Consider the following 17,309-nt stretch of genomic DNA (forward strand, 5'->3'; position numbering starts at 1 on the left):
TGATTAGAAATAGATTGGAGGAAGAAAGCAGAAAGGAGTTATCTTTGGAAGGCAGGCTGCAATAATTAAACGCTATCATAGGAAACGGTGCGGTTCATACCTCACTGCAGACTGAGTGGAGTTAGGTGAGCAGTCCAGGATGTGTGGAGTGGGAAAGGAGAGCAGGATAATAAGGCAGCTGATTAAACATGTCCAGTTGCTGTCATGGTTGGGTCTGACTGCCAATCCACTGCTTCAACATCTGTCGTCTGTACTGGCCATCTGTGACCATGACCACAAATAACAACCGGGCTTCAATTGATTAACCCCTCCGAGTAGGTTTATGGACATCCATCTCTAGCCAGCTACAAGTATAGATTTTTCCTTTTTCAGTGTCATATATATTATACAATTAATTTGGCTCCATATCATTGATCAAAACATCATCAGGGCAATGAGCATATTCTACATGACGCTCAAGGATCATCCAACTATTAAAACCTTAATTAAGGACTGCATTAAAGATTCAATTACAAATGTGCTGACTCAGTACATTTAATGTCAATCTGTCTTTTAGATAATGAGATATCTTCTGTGCAATGCTGACATTTCCAAACTAGGTGAAGCTGTCCGAAATGGATTGTGATATTAGCGAGTTGAAATTGCTAAAAAGCTTTCTGATTTTGTTCTGGTTTTGCAGGCTGCCTTCCAAAGATAACTCATTTCTGCCTTCTTCCTCCAATCTATTTCCAATCACCACAATACCTCCACGTGCCTCGCAACCTCCAAGTTGGCGAGTCAAACTGTCTCCAGGCTGTCAGGTCATTGGTTGTGTTGTTGGTGAAGTAGAAATTTGCACCCGACAGTGGTGCTTCTTGAAAGCTCAATTGGCACACACAAAACATTGGGAATAAGTATCTGCTGTCGGTCATAAGCTTTCCAAATGTCTTTGCGCAACCCTAATTCCTTTAAACAATAAGTTCTTCAAATGATACAACAAATTACACATTTTTTCTTCATGCTGTCGATAATCATGCTGTCGAGAATGACACACAAATGACGTCCACAATTCCATACCAACATGTTTTTTAGTACATTTAAGCAGTATGAGAGATATTTATTATTTTGTAATTCATTGGAACCCTGAGCAAAACTAACAGTGGCTGAAATGCATACCATTTATAGTGAAATATTACAATATGGCAACACTAGACATGGCATAAATAAATAAATAAATATCCCACAATGCAATGCAATAGTTACGATTAGCTATCTAAGCAACAGGCTGCTTGATTTGGATGGAGTGACAGCCAAACCTGTACAAACAGATCAGTAAGGAACCAAGATAAACACACACCGAGCATGCAGAACCACGGAGTTAAATCCACAGAGCGGATGTCTCCCATATTCAGGTCTATCGTGTTAACCTTAAGGCATGATCCTGTATGGTCAGCTCCGAGTCAGTTTAAATTAGAGACGTTTGTAACAGAGCTCTTCCTAATGTAGAGCCTTGTTACATCATCAGTGTGCAGAGAGACGCCCGGGGGTCACAGGGCAGACCCTCTTCACAGAGAGACAACAAACGGTCACTAATGAGCCGGACACAAACGCAAACAACGTTTTTTTTTTTTTTTTATTGTTGCTGTGGTTTCATGATTACAATAATCTACAGGAGATTAATGCCAGTTTCCTGTTCACACACACTTTAAAACATCATACAGGAATTTAATAGGATCAACTCTTAATGTAGATTTAGTTGTATTTATATTATTCAGTTTAACAATTCAGAACTAAAAGAAATGATTTTTTCTGACAAAATGATTTTGACTTGAAACATAAACTGCTGTGACTTGACTCGACTCATTCAATAACATTTCTAAAGAAACATGATCAGCATTATTAGCAGAACATCCTGCATGCAAATCACAGTCCCCTCCAGAGATCCAGAGATCCATCCATTGAAGATGAACTGGAAATAGATTAAATAAATTACAACACATCACTGAACACAAATGAAAAACATCTGTGATTCTCGCTTGTCAAGCACGTGGACCATTTGCACACAATTAGCCTCCACGTACAGAGTAATTAGACTACATTATACATTTCCATCTTCAACATGCCACCGAATTGTTGTTGCCGGCTTCCAAACAGCATTGTTAAGTGACCTTTTTGTTTTGCCATGAATATCTAAAGAATAGCTCCTCATCTGCATTTCATTATGTAAAAGGTCAAATTGCTTCAGTCTTTATCCTTCCACCACTTAAAACCCTCAAAACACTTCCTATTTCTGAGTTAAAAAAGGATGACTGTCTTTGGGCTGTTTTCATCCTCAGTGCTCCAGTGTTACCAGGGCCGGTCGTGCCATGGCACCGGCATCCTCCCTGACGAGATGATTGCCCTGTTGGCTTTAGGCTCCGTTTGATTATGCAAACTTCCACTTTGTTTTCATTCAACAGCCTGCATGCCAACTGGTTCTGGGGAAATGTGCAGGAAGGGATGATGCTGCTAAGTCATCTTGTGGTGAAGTTGTGGTTGATAGAACTCTGCGCAGTGCCCATTAAAACCACTGGCACGTTAGACACACGGATGAAAACACTAGGAGGGCAGCAGAGTGATTAGTAGAGATTTTATGGGCTTTTCGTGTTCTTCACAAAAGTGTTTAATGAATGTGTGTTATTTGCATGATGATTATCATATGAAAGTGCACACTTTATAGCCGTTGGGAGTGCACAGTGGGGGGAAAAGCAAAGTTGATAACTCAGCAAACCTTCCTGCAGTCTGTGTGATGGCACACTGTATATAATTACAATTTGCATTAGCCTTGGATTCAGATTAACGAGTAAAATAGAGCAGCTGTAATTCACAAACCCGAGCTAACACTACATCAAATAGATCAATTCAATGGCAAGGCTTACATTTCTGATATCCTTGCTACTGTAGACGCTCTGTGAGAATGGGGCTAACATTAGTGTGCTAACATGCTAACCTTATAATGTTTACAATTGTATTAGGACAGGTGGTACTGATGGGTGTGTCATTGATTCTGCAGGTATTTGATCATAATCTAAAGCAGTGGATAATGATATTTTGTCACAGTTGGTATTGCTGGATGAGACCCAAATGCATTAAGCTGAGGCAGCAGGACAAATTCAGAGGTTTAATGGAAATTTAGAAGCATCAATAGTCCCAACAGGCAGATAACAGAAAAATACAGTCCAACAAAGATGATCTGACAGAGGAAGTGGATTGACAAGTGGCTGATGAGTAAATTAGATGCAGGTGAGGAGGAAGGAGGGGAAGGCCTTTGCAGAGCTGATTAGGGAAGTGGAGACAGGTGTGTAGGTGGGCGGGGATGTCAGGTTACTTGGACTGGCAAAAGAGTCTGAGGGCATCTAGTGGAGGGTTTTTAGAATGGCAGGTGTGGGGAGTAAGAGGAGAGTATGTGGCCCGAGGGAAGTGAGCAGGGACCGGAAACAGGGAACAAGAAACAAAAGTCCTCTTGACAGATTGTGTCGCCGGATGAAAGATGAAGGGTTTAACAAAGTTATTACAATTCATCCTGAGGGGAACTTGAATGTCTGTACCAAATTCATTGCAATCCATCCAGAATGTGTCTGCAACATTTCACTCAAAATCACAAACTCATGTTTGTGAAAAGTAGGATTCAACTTGAGGGGACCATGAATGCCTGTACTCGAGCAATGCTGCTTACTAGATATGTCATTCTGAGTAAAGATTTTCACATTAATTCCAATATGAGATCAATCAGATGAAACAATTCCGGAAAGAAAACTACTATAATTACAAATAGGATGTTGAGATGGAAAATGTCATTCAGAAGGTCTCATGGTGCCTGCTGGGAATCATTATCCAGCACTGGAAGCTGAACCGAGGCTGCCAAGAGTTAACATCCTGCTACCTTTTCACCCACACTCTGTGGATAGATTTTCTCTTGCGTGTGAGACTATGGAGGAGTTAAGTTTTAACAAACACAACCTTGTGCAGTCAACTGAGGGATAAAAGCCACTCACACACACTTACATACACACTCAAACTCTCTTGTTTATGTTTCTGACATATTCACTCATCTCTGTTTGAATCTCTTCTGCGAGAGTGAATCTCAGCGGGATAATTAATCAAATAGAGATTTAAGAGGCTTGTTGTCCTCTGTTGAGTGGGTTTAATGGGCCCATTATGTGATGACAAGGTTTTTACCAGGGGCTCTGACGCTGTATAGACGCTGCATGCAGACAGAACCACGGTGAGATTGCATCTGGGTTGCAGCGTTTAAACCTCCACCTTGTTAGTCTGTGAGTCGGTTATAATCACGTTCCACTGGCTGTACCTGATAAGCACCAGCAGTGTTCCCATCCAGGCCCTGTCGTATCTCTTTGTAATTTCTCTGGATCATTTACCTCTTCCATTCTTCCCCCTGAGATACTTTTTCAACCGAGAATCACAGGACATAAAATACAAACCACCCCAGCAATGAGAGTGGCTGATGTTCAGCTGCAGAGGCAATCACAGCCTCCATTACGGCCACTCCTGTATCTGAATGACTGTCATCAAGAGCCGCCTCGGTGGGAGACGTGTGCACACATTCCTTCACCTTTTTTTTAACACATTTGGGTCCAACGCAAAGCAAAGTGGACCTCATTAGTCAAACTGTAGTCAAAATTAAACATGAGGTAAACCAAACATAGTAGTAAGCCAATTACAACATGCATAAAACATCTTTTATTTGTTTTATTTGGAGATATACTCTCAAGTGTATATTACATTAGTCTGATAGAGGACAAAACTACATAGACATATAGAGACCAAATTATTGGACCATATGGACATGAGTGATGTTTATGATGTTCTGTGTTGAGTTGTGTATGCGTGTATTTTCATGTGTGCACATGCTCATTGAAAGGTTGAACATACTGTCAATTGATGGTAGACTACCTTATTACTATCATTATTGTTATTATTGTATGGTACGAGACACATATGTTTTATTTTCTATCTCCCCTGCTCCTTTTCAATATCAAAACAAATGCACATTTTTGCTTATTTTTTGTGTGTACACTGCAGTGAATGAATGAATAAAATAAAATAAACTAATTACAATAGTCTACTCCATTACAGGTCCCAAAAAATTAAAATAAATAAAGGCACTTGCCTTGCAGAAATGATGCCTGTGTCTGACAAATTATCATATATGGCAATATTAGATTTTCACTGGCCTGGAGCTAGTCTTGTCTCCCACGGTGGGATCTTGCCCCTCCAAAGACTCACAAGTTAAATCGTTGGGTCATGAGATGAGTAATACTGTTCACTTGGAATATTCTCTTGTGTTTGCTTTATTGTGAAATATTGTTTAATTTGACATCTTTGGGCCTTCAACAGTTATTTCCAAGAAACCATTTGAGATGTTTTGAGGTGGAACTCAAAGCGCATCAACATCTGAGACGCGTCAAGAAGCGCCAACTAGACATTGCTTTGTTTGGTCAGAGCTCAAAAACCCAACAGACACTGGTTTAATATTGTATCTGCATGCATTATAAAACTAAACAATGTTTTTTTTGTCAAATTGTTTAATCCGAGAAGTGAATTCCAAGTATAAGTGTCCGATGAATGTAGTAGAGCAAAAAGTATGAATAATGCTATGTATAATATTGAAGAATATTGAGTAAAATAAAAATTGTACTTTAGTAAAGTTACTTTGAAAATTGATTCAATGGATGCAGAATAATGCCACACTGAAATCTTGGACCTGTTGCAGCTCAGTGTATCAGTCTGAGAACATTGTGCTGAAACCTATTGACCTGCCACAGTGTTGGTAGAACATGCACACGGCTCTGCAAATGACTAACATCCGCCTCACTCTTTTATTTGAGGCCATGGTGTGAGCAGAACAATATCCCACTAACTCTGTTCTTCCGCTGTTTAATAGAGGGGGCATATTAGGTTTGTAATGAGAAGCTTTAAGACATCAGAAACAAGCAGCGTCCAAAATAACATCTGAATTATAATGTCTGTTATTTCCATCATCTGAAATATGCATCAATGGGTGAATCTACTGTTTATTTCAAATCAAATCAAATTGGCCTCAGGGGGAACAATATAAGGACAGGAAATGAAAGCAATTGTTTTATAATGTGACCACAAAGCCATTTGACTCTTTACGTGTGTTAATGGTAAAAAAAAAAAAAGTTCCCCCAGGCAGATTCATGCAAAACATATAAGTGAGCGAGAAGCAGACAGAGGCTCGGAGAAAATGTCTATTTTAGAGATCTATTTGGACTAAATGTCAGACCAGTTTACAACAAACAAAGCTTTAGTGAACATTGCTGTATTTGTTTTCATTTAACTTATAGTCACTTTAGAGCGCCAGAGACATTTTACCATACAAATAAAAGCCATTCAGAGCAAATGCATTATGCATTGTCTCTATCTGAAAAGGTACAGACATTTGTCTTGGTCAATTAAAAGTTACATAATGTTGCTGCAAATTGAATATAAGAGAAAAACACCATCCATCTAAGATTCCTTAAAATTTTTAGATGTGTTTTAACTAATAACATAAAATAGTGATGAACAAGAGGGAGATCTATCAACTCATCGAGTATATCAACAAATATGTTCCAAAGAAATGTGATTAATTACTTAAATGTAGTGAAAAAAATGGAAATAAATACTTTTCTCACTACACATGACCTTTTTCAATTAATCATATAAAATGTAATTTGTGATTGCAAAATAAATATTACCGCGCTGTTTTGTAGCTTCACACTGTACCTGTTTGAGACATAACTTTGTGCATATATTATTTGGACTGAATGTTTTAGTTTAATCTTGTCAAGTTTCATCTTATATTGAATACACGTTTGGAGTCCAGTAGACGTGACATATTATGGCGACTATCTGCAGTGCACAGCCTCGTGGGACATGCAGGCTGGATAAGCAGCTCTCAGTTCCACTCATACAAGCATAAAAAAGAACATGTTCTGCATGTTCGAGCCCATTGCCAAACATTATGTTTTATTAGGCATTGCACAGGTGTCAGTTTAAACCAGTACTTGGGTAATCCTTTTGTCAGTGTCATTGTAACATAGAAATGCAGTTGAAAGCACGAACTTCGTGGTCCATTCAGATCTGTTGAAAAAGCAAGAAAGAGGATTTCCTTGTTGTCGGTGACCTGAATAGCCAGAAAGCAAAACTCATAACACACACATTAAGCAAATGAAGATTGTGAAAATAATGAAATTGCGTAACCTTTTGAATTTCAGGTTGATGTTCTCAAAGGTGCCAGTGTTTCTCATTAGAAATTAAAACCTCCAATCATAAACATAATTAACGTTTTCCAATTAAAACTTAAAACACTGAGTGCCAAAAATGACGAAATGGCACAAGAAGGGAGCACAGAGACTAAAGTGATGAGGAGGGTCATAACGAGGGACCGATGAAACAATCAGGGAGGAGCAGAGGGGAAAACAAAGGCAAAAAGTGAAGTTGTCTGCCAAAAAGGCAGAGAGTATCAAAATAAAACAGGAAACACTGAACATATATGTATAACAGAAATAAGGTAATACTAAGGGAAGACCAAAAAAAACAGAAAACAAAATCCTTTGAAAGGCATAGAGCCAGACTGTGACTAGTAAGCACACACAGATTTCAGGAGATACATGCTCTGACATTTATGTAGTTGGTGAAAACATCATATATTGCAAGAGGAGAGGATTTAAGTAGCCATAAAGTAGCCATACCACCGTGTACATTTACTCTGATACATGTACAAATATTGCAGTGCATTCACAATCTTACTTAAGTTATAAACAAAAGTATTTATGTCAAAACGTACTTAAAGTACCAAAAGTGCAGATACTCATTATTGCATATTTCAGATTAACATATTGGATTATGGATATTGATGTGTCATTGTGTAAGCATCACTAATGTAGCAGCTTGTAAAGGTTGGGCTATTTGTTGCTATATTTGATCAGAATCTGCAACGTAAGTATCTGAAGCTGCCAAATAAATGTATTGCAGTGGAAGTATAAAGTAGCATGAAATGTAAATACTCAAGAAAAAATAAAAGTTCCTCAATTAAAAACTTGAGTAAATGTATTTAGTTACATTCCAGCAGTGAAAATCATTGGTCAAGTGCAAAATATAATTTTGTATTATTATAATATTATTTAAGAAGCTATCTCCATGTTGTTCCTATGGTTGTAAAAGATGGATACCAGTGTGGAACATGTGCAAGTCATTATTGCGTTTAAGACAAAAGTAGTCAGCCATTGCTTTCACTTCAATTATTGTTAACAGTTTTGTGTAATGCAGCAGTTGTAATCCACCGAGTAAATACTGTAACTTTAATTTGAATTTGAAAGAGGAAAAAAACGAGAGAGAATGAAAAGCATGAAGATAAACGTCCTCCTTTACAAGAGTGGCAGATCTGCATGAGTGAACTTTACTGTTTATCACAAACTTCCACATAATCTCAAGTGAAATTTAAAGCAAAATATGTGGATTATATCATTATACTCACGGGTAGTTTGCTTTTTTATTTCCCACCTTTCACTGTCTGTTGTTAGTCATACCTTTTTTATAGGGCAGCCAAGGGTAACAGGGTTCAGTGTCAAGGACAGGGTGTCTATATTGGGATGAAAGGCAATACGATTACCTTGGTCCACTAATAGCTTGTGTACGTCCACTGATGTTATTAAGCTTTGTGATAAATGCAAACCCCACAGTTCAGTCATCAGTTTGTTTTGTAACTTCACTTCCTGCTGCACAAAATAGGCTGAAATTAAAGCAAACACTAAATTGCTCTGACAGGGAAAATGGACCTCGGACATTTGGATGTAAAACACAACATGTCTTCATTACTGTATCTCTGTTATTTTGGATGCAGGAGTCTGACATTTCTAAGGAGGAAGAACCACAGTTAGATAATATCCTTTGTTAGCATGAGTCGTTGGTAAATTCTAACAAACATGCTGTTCCAGATTAATGACCTGCTCTGCTATGATCTGTTTAGTTTTCACTGAGACCTGCTGGCTTTTTAAAAATCTTCATAATTATCATTAGCAGTCGCAGCAGCAGACTCTTGTTTTGTCTTCTCCTTTAATTTTGTTGTCAGATTGAAAGAGCTCGTTAGCAACGCTTCACAATTAGAGAAAATGCGAGAGAACACACAGATATAAACACAATTAAGCATCTTTTGTTTGCGGTTTGGACTGATTCCAGATTAAAATATGTTTATGTAATAGCTTCTTAACACTTTGCTCAGTATGTTTAACACTGATGTGTCAGACAGAAAAACAAGTTTGGGAGTTTGAGATGTTTTAGTTCAGTTTTTTTGGTTCTGCACCAAATACTGAAATCAGACTGATGATCTGTTCCCACTATGATCCTTATGCAACGTTTTTGTGGCGTCTTCCCCATTTGGCTTTAGATCATGTTTATGCTCTGGCTGCCGGCAAATGGTGAAAGGCCGGAGCAGAGAAGAGAGGCACATACGCTCAGATCAACAGCCGGACTTGAAGAGTCTCTCGGAAGAGAAAAGCTTGGCTCCCGCTCTCCATCCCACAAACTTTTCCATAATACGAAACCATTGCTCTCAACTCTGTCATTGTTCCAAACCAAGGAGATCCGTACTCTTACCACCCAGTGAGAAAAAAATACCTCAAGAGAGAGTATCACTGTTGTCAAGTTAAGATATGGTTATTTTCCATATAATTACACTTATACGTTGCATACATTTGGTCTTCTGAAGCACTTTAAAAAAGACTTCGAAAAAAGTGGCAGAATGGAAGTACAGGTGGTGCCATGACTGAGTCCTGCACAAGTGGAGGTACTGCAGACATGGATATTAAAAACGAAAACAAAAATCCTCTCCAGCCACCAAGAACATTGGGTTGGCAAGGCAGGGAAACTAGCCCAGTCCGGTTCTCCAGTGACAATGGACCTCAATTGACTAAGCTACTGTTGCTATATTTCTGTTAAAAAATGTTTCTTATAAAACCAAGAACCCAATAAAAGGGTCCTAAATATGTACTTGGTGGCTTCGTACTTGATGTTGTAAAAGGCTAAAGCTGCATGTCCTGTGAAAAGAAAATCTGCACCCTAACCAGTGGAGGGTCCATTATCGTAGGACAAGGAATTTAATGGCATTTCATTCATACATACCACTGTTCAGCTAATTAACTTAGAGTCTGTTAGATACTTAATTGTTTCACTTAACATAGCAAATTAAAAGCTTTTCTGATTAGGACTAATCAATGTATTTGGCGAACGCTATCTAAAGGCCTCTCTAGGCCTGTCATGTCTAGTTATGGATGCTTATTGACAATCATCAAATAGATTAGCAGCTTCTCCATCTCTTCACCTCGTTTACATTCTGACCTATTACCACCCAAAAAGTAAGAGCATTGGTGGCCCCCGGTGTCCTTACACCAACCTACCAGAATATAGCAGATGTGCACGGCCAGTTAGTGTGTGCAGTGTTGCTCCAATGCAAACGTCCAGTTCAGTAAATCAAATTAAGGCAACATACAAACCAATGAAATGTTTGTTGTCGCAATGGCTCGCACCGCACACAAGAGATGTGACAATGTAGTGCAGTTAGATTAATCTGTATTGCATTAAATTGTTAACAGGTGCACGCCAATGTTGTGAGATACGGCTTCATCAAACCAGAGCTGAGGGGAAAAACATGACACTGCTTCTACATGCTCATTTGTTTTACAACAAATTATGTGAAAGTTTTAAATGTGGATGCAAATTACTCTCAGTATAGTTTACAAATATGTTTTGATGGATGGGGAATGTTAAGGACAGTCACAGTTTCAGTAAACATTAAATGTTCTCCTTTAAAGGCTTCAGAAAAGTTGAAGAGGATGACTTTCCCTGCAGACTGAGTTCATTCTTTAAACTAAATATGGACTTTCAAATGCAAAATTAATCTCGTGGATCATCATTTATATATTATTCTAAACATATTCAGTGAGGATTAGTCATTTATGTATCTTAAAATACCATCACCAATATCACGATGCAGGTAGTAGCAATAAAATAAGCATTTTTAATTCTTGGGCTTTATAGATTTCAGTTTTTCTCTTGTAATTCTGTCACATGGTGGTAAAAAACATGAGTCATAACATGTCGTGGTGTTGACTTTCCATTAAGAGTCAAATACATCATCAGTGTTTACTATTATATCAGTGGATCAGAAACCTTGTTAATGTTCCTGTTGCAACACCATGAAATTGAATGCCTGTCCTTTGCCCGTTTTTCATCAAACATTTGTCGACACTGTGTTCAGTCTTTAATATTTGCACTGCCCATGTTTCTGTGTGAGAGAGAAATGTGCTCTGTTCGTCCGATAAGACTCACAGAGACCGAAACTCTTTCAGATGATTTTCAAGGATTCAAAAGGAACAAAAGCTACAAAGCATATTTGTTCACATAGGCAGTGAGCGTCTTATCTGGTTAAAATCAAAAACTTGAAATCATTTTTCCTTGCGTGTTTAGTTATGTATCCGCAACATCTGGAATAGTAGTTGTTCCAGTCTGACATCTCAAATTCAGTCAGTTTGAGGTCCCGTTCTCCTGATTTCCCAGAAACAACAAAGATTGAAAGAAGGTATTTGTGTGTGTGTGTGTGTGTGTGTGTGTGTGTGTGTGTGTGTGTGTGTGTGTGTGTGTGTGTGTGTGTGTGTGTGTGTGTGTGTGTCATCATTACCATCATTGACTGCATCTCCAGTGGATGTTTTCCAGCACAGTGGTCAGTCCGTAATCTTTCAGTGATAGAGTGCCTGATAAAGAGGAAACTGCAAACATAAGCCTGCGTCTGCGTCTGCGTCTGCGACTTCACTACAAAGTAAAGCAGGACGTACACTGAAAAAGAAGGACGGATGCGTTGCATTATGTGTTATTACCGGTATGTCCGCATGCTCCTCTTTCAGTGAGCTCCATGACAACCACAGATGATAACTGGCTCACCATTTGATCAGTTTTTGCACAGATTCAACAAGGTTATATAACCTGTCAATTAACTTTAAGCAACATAATTGATTTTGGAGAAATTCTTCCAAACATATTCTTCTTCACTCTTTACCCATCAAAGGAAGAAAAGTAAAGCTGTCACAACTATTGTTCCTCAAGCACCGGCATCGGTGTAGACAGTGCGTAAACTGTGGGTTATGGAAAATATCAGGTCTCTTTTCAAGCTGAATTTGATGGATTGTACGGAGTAATACTCGGAAAATAACACCTGGAACGATATAAAAGAACCCAACAAAGACTCCCAGCTCTTTTCTCAGAATTTAAGAGACACAAATCTGTATCTCCCGTCAATGTGAAGATTGTTTCACAAAAAGTTGATGATTGTCCTCACGGAAGCAACGTTATATTGTATAAAAGTGTTACTAAGTGGTAGCTTTTGTTCAGTCTTGTACATGCTGAACCAGCCACTTTAAGTATTTCTGTTTAAGAGAGAGGAGGAGACCTGACAGTGCAGCGTAACAGTGGTCATTAAAGAAACAAATAATCTACAAGGTTGTAGCGGATTGTTTATTTGAATACCTCAGTCTTGTTCTCACAACTACAGCATTTCAAGTGAAATGCTAAGAGACGTCCTCTTTAACTTATTTTAGCTTGTGACTTGCCTTCAAAAACTTTTAAATATTCTTCTTTAGACAATGGTCACCAAGAATTGTGTGATACAGCTACGCTAACATTCTGCATCACTACAACAACTAATACATAGTAAACATAGGCACACTATTTGTCAGTGTAACACTGTCCCCCAGAGGGCAAATAAGGCCGCTAATCAGCTGATGTATGAACTTTAAAGACCTCTGGCTAAACACTCACTAAACCTTCTTTTCACAACCCTTGTGTGAGAATTAATTAGATTGTACATGCATGCTGTACATTTCATCACAGGTTACGTAACTCAAGTTGTGTTTGTAACGCCGTTCAAAATCATACATCTCTTTCTCTTTTCATTGTAATCTGTGTAATTTGTGACTTCCTCTTGGTTCTTGTTGCTAGAGGTTTGCAGAGTCCACTCCTGCTGAGCTGGCTGTGGAAGAACAGCCTCAGCAATGAAGCTGTCCAACACGGAGAGAAATTGCAAAGACTTCCTCACGACATCCTAAGGAGAGACAAACGCAGCTTCGAAATGCTGCCTTAGTTGTTCGAGGACTATGAAGGTGAAGACTGTGTGGGGAATGAGGTGGATGCCTGCGGGAATAAGACCCCTGTACACAAATCACGTCATTATTTCTGCAAGTGAAATACTGCGAGGTACATCAGTCGTGTCTTTGTGTTACCAACAGTGAAGGTGACATCCACCTTGGATAACGCCTTCGGGCCCAGCCTGCAACAAGGAGACGCACAAACTACCACGTGTAGTTTGTGCTACCAGGTGTGTTATCCTCTCTACACCACATGAATAAAACACACATATCAGCGAGTCGAGAGGGAGATTCCCCGAGGAAGATTATACAACCAGAGTGTACAGAGAAATCTCAAGACAGCGTGCATTGCACACAAACTCACCCCATGTTCCAATTTGATTGGCAAAGGATCGGGGCACAGCCCCCCTGAGCAGAAACAAAGAAAAGGTGTCTTATTTCAGAAAACATGATGATATTATACGTACATAAACAGTGACAGAGGAAAGTTACTTACGGCAAACATACTGGCCAGAAAGTGAGGGAAGATGTCGCCAACCGAGACCAGTTCACCTCATCCAATCTGCAAATTAAACAGCAGCCTGGAGAACATACGAAAACATCTGAAAAGTTCACTTTGAGTATAGGGTTGTCAAGATAAGAATGAATTATAAACTGAGAAGGAATTAATCATGTGACATGAAAATATGCCAGCACTATAGGCTTAAAAAACATATGCAAGAAACATTTGCTCTGCTGAAGAAATGCTCACTTTGCTTTCACAATTTTGGACATGTAATACATTTATTTTTTGTTTGCAACTGAAGAGACTTTTTCAAGTAATGTGTCATTGTGCAGTTATTTTCCTGCATATAGCGCAAAATAAGAAGGAAACAAACTTTGGCTGTCATGTAAAGTAAGAAAGGGTTTTATAATTCTTACCCTCCCTCCAAATAGCACATGTGCATAACTGGTAGAAGAAGAAAAAAGTCTGGTGATTTGGTTTGGATGACTGCAGACAGTTTCCACTACATAAAAAATATATATTCCCATTTTCAGTTATCACTTACTTTCTCCTGCAGCTCTAACAGGAACTTGACGCCATTCTACATCCTGCACAGATGACAGAAATGTCAAAGTCAAATCATTATCAGGATGAGTAACCTTCAGAATGATTATCTTTCCATTGAATGCAGTGGAAATTGGCCAATTAAACTGGAATGGCGAGCAGAAAAGGTGACGGCTTCTTCTGTTGGTGACGTCAAATCTAAATCTCACATCAACCCAACCCTGAATTTATAATTGCGGTGCTCTTAGTATTTGCTCTCCATAAAATTTTTAAAGAGACGGAACATCTTTTTATAAAACTACAACATTCTTGTTGAATTATTTATTATTTCAGTGCTGAAAAATAGTTTTTCTCTACATCTGATTTAGGCTATTGCATCCTGGTGGCAATACAGTAACAGCACTGCATTATGCAGGTTATGACTTTGGAGTCCATGCCAATAATGTGATATACAAAAGAGCTATAGTATCATACACGCAACATCTCTTTCTTGATAATAATGATTAATCCACTACACTCACTGGGCAGCTGGGGTCCCGATTAAACATTACTGCGGATGATAAAAACAGGATCAATAAAATGATCAGAAAGGCTGGCTCAGTGATTGGCCTTCCCCCGGACTTTGGAAAAGAGATCAAGAGCCAAGTTAAAAACAATTGTTTCTTTTGAAGGCCATCCACTACATTGTGTTTTTAAAGGACTCAGAAGTTCATTCAGTGAGCGATTCAGGATGCCAAAGTGTTCTACTGAACGACTCAGAAGGTCTTTGATTTTTTAATGAACACCTTCAGTTGTGGTTTTTAGATTTAGTATCTTTTCTAATGTCGGTCATTTGTCTTGTTTCGTTTGGCATTTTTTTGGTGCTTGTTGTTTGTAGTTTGTCTCTTGTCTGCTGTGCACTGTGAACTTTGTCTGTTGTTGTCTGTATGAGTCTGACTTTTGGTGACAAATGAGTTTCCCCACTGGGGATTAATAATGTTTTTTTCTAATCTTCTAATCTAACTAATAAAATAAGATATAGACTAACAACACCCGAATACTGTCAAGATGTAACACATTTACTTACAAAGACCCCCAGCAAGACGTTGTGGTAGAAAGACATGAGACCTTTGACCTGTTCATCTCATCAAATGACAAACTGTCACAGAGAATTAGTCTTCGAGGAGAAAAGAGTGAAAAGAATGAAGCCGTCGATCCAAGATTGAGCAGCATGGACAACAAAGTCACGACTGTTTGCCGTCCTGGTTCCTCAATGGTGGAATGAGCTCCCCATTGACATGGGCACAGCAGAAAGTCTCTACATCTTCCGTCGCAAACTTAAAACACATCTTTCCCGACTATACATTGAATAAAGAAAGTAGCACTTAAATAACACTTAAATGGCGATTTAAGTGATCTATAGCAATTTGTAGTTTGGCCTTCTTGAAGAAGAACTTCAAGCACTTATTGTAAGTCACTTTGGAAAAAAGCATCAGCTAAATTAAATATAATGTAATGTAATGTAGAGTGAGTTCATGATGTATTACATATATGTGTGTGCGTGTGTGTGTGTGCGTGTTTGTGTAGTTTTCCACCTTCCAGCAGAGGTGCAGAGAATCAGAAAACCTTCTCGCCACGTCAGCAGCCATTCCAGTCATCGTCACCACTCACCTCCTGCTGCGTCTGTAAGTGCACCTGGAAATAAAGGGGGGCAGACTTTACACGTGTAGCGTCTGCTGTTCTCCTAATCAGTTGTCAGTGTGCATTCAATAGCTGGGTAATAGCTGCGTGTCATCATTGTACGCACTTGAAAGCATCCAAACAATTCTATTGATCGTTATGACCGAGGTATTTCATCGGCACATCAAGGCCAAAGTGACTCACCAACTTCCAAGGAAATTGGGTAAACTGAATCATTGCGATGAAACAGCAAGCTATTCTGAAAGTTGGTGCCAACAGGATACGAGAGGATCCATTAACATTTTCCACAATGCAATGCAGACGTAACACAGACAGATCAATGGGTCCGAATTGGAGAATGTTCCTACTTTCTGAAAGTAAAAATGGCACAGTGGTAATGAAATTTAAAATCAATTATCCTTTATCTTAATTAAATCCAGTGGTTGTGTAAAAGAGGAGACTTGAGGAGACTCCAAAATGCAACTCTCCTGCATGATGTTGGTGAAACGAAGTCCAGAGCAAGAAGGCAAAGTGTCGGCTTCTCAAAGGTTACTGGGACAACTTTGTCCAAGGCTGCTCTCTTCATCCTTTAACGCTGCTGGAGATATTTGGACACTCCTTATATGGAATTCACTGAAGGCAAACTCAGTGACAGCGGCCTTTACGTAAACCTGCATTTTCTGAAAAAGAGCTAAACATTGTGGTTTAATTTATGGCTGAGTGTGTCCAGTGGAGTAAGTGCAGAGCCTCCATCCTTCTGTGCCGAGAAAGGGGTGGAGCTATTTGTTTGTGTGAGGAAATATACATGACTGATGTAAAATAGTATGTCAGCTTGAGTGCTGCTGTAGTTTTGTGAATGCTGTATGCCAACATCCCAGGATTCAACTAACACACATCAAAGGTCATTAAGTTTAAAAAAGTATTTGTCACACAAAGGGTCATGAGGTCAAAAACTAACTAACGCCTGTACTCTTATTCAGAGTTAACAGTTTGGAAAGCTACTGAATTCTTCTTCTGGAAGTTTCTAAAGCCCACACACCTGTTTTTTTAAAGGATGCCATGATTAAATGAGTAGTGCAGCAGTGGTGTGAGATGTTTAGATTCATTCTTTCCTGTGCTTGGCATCCATTAGTCTACGTCTTTAAATGTATACTTTATGTAAGAATCAGTTTACAGTTACTTGAAGGTCATAATGATGAAGACAATTATGTGGCTGAAAACTGAGTTTCCTAATTGGATAGTCTGCATTTTTAGATTTCACCCAAGTGAAGTGCTTTATTGCTCTAAGTTACCTGTTCTGATTGCATCTACATGCAGTTTAATTGTTCTCTGTTTTCTTTATATCTCAAATAAACTTGATTCAATGTCATGTCTTCCTGCAGTGGTACATCATAAAGAAGCCTGAAAGCATCATCAATGACACT

The sequence above is a fragment of the Taurulus bubalis genome (genome assembly GCF_910589615.1).
Source record: "Taurulus bubalis genome assembly, chromosome: 17".
Taxonomy (NCBI): Eukaryota; Metazoa; Chordata; class Actinopteri; order Perciformes; family Cottidae; genus Taurulus; species Taurulus bubalis.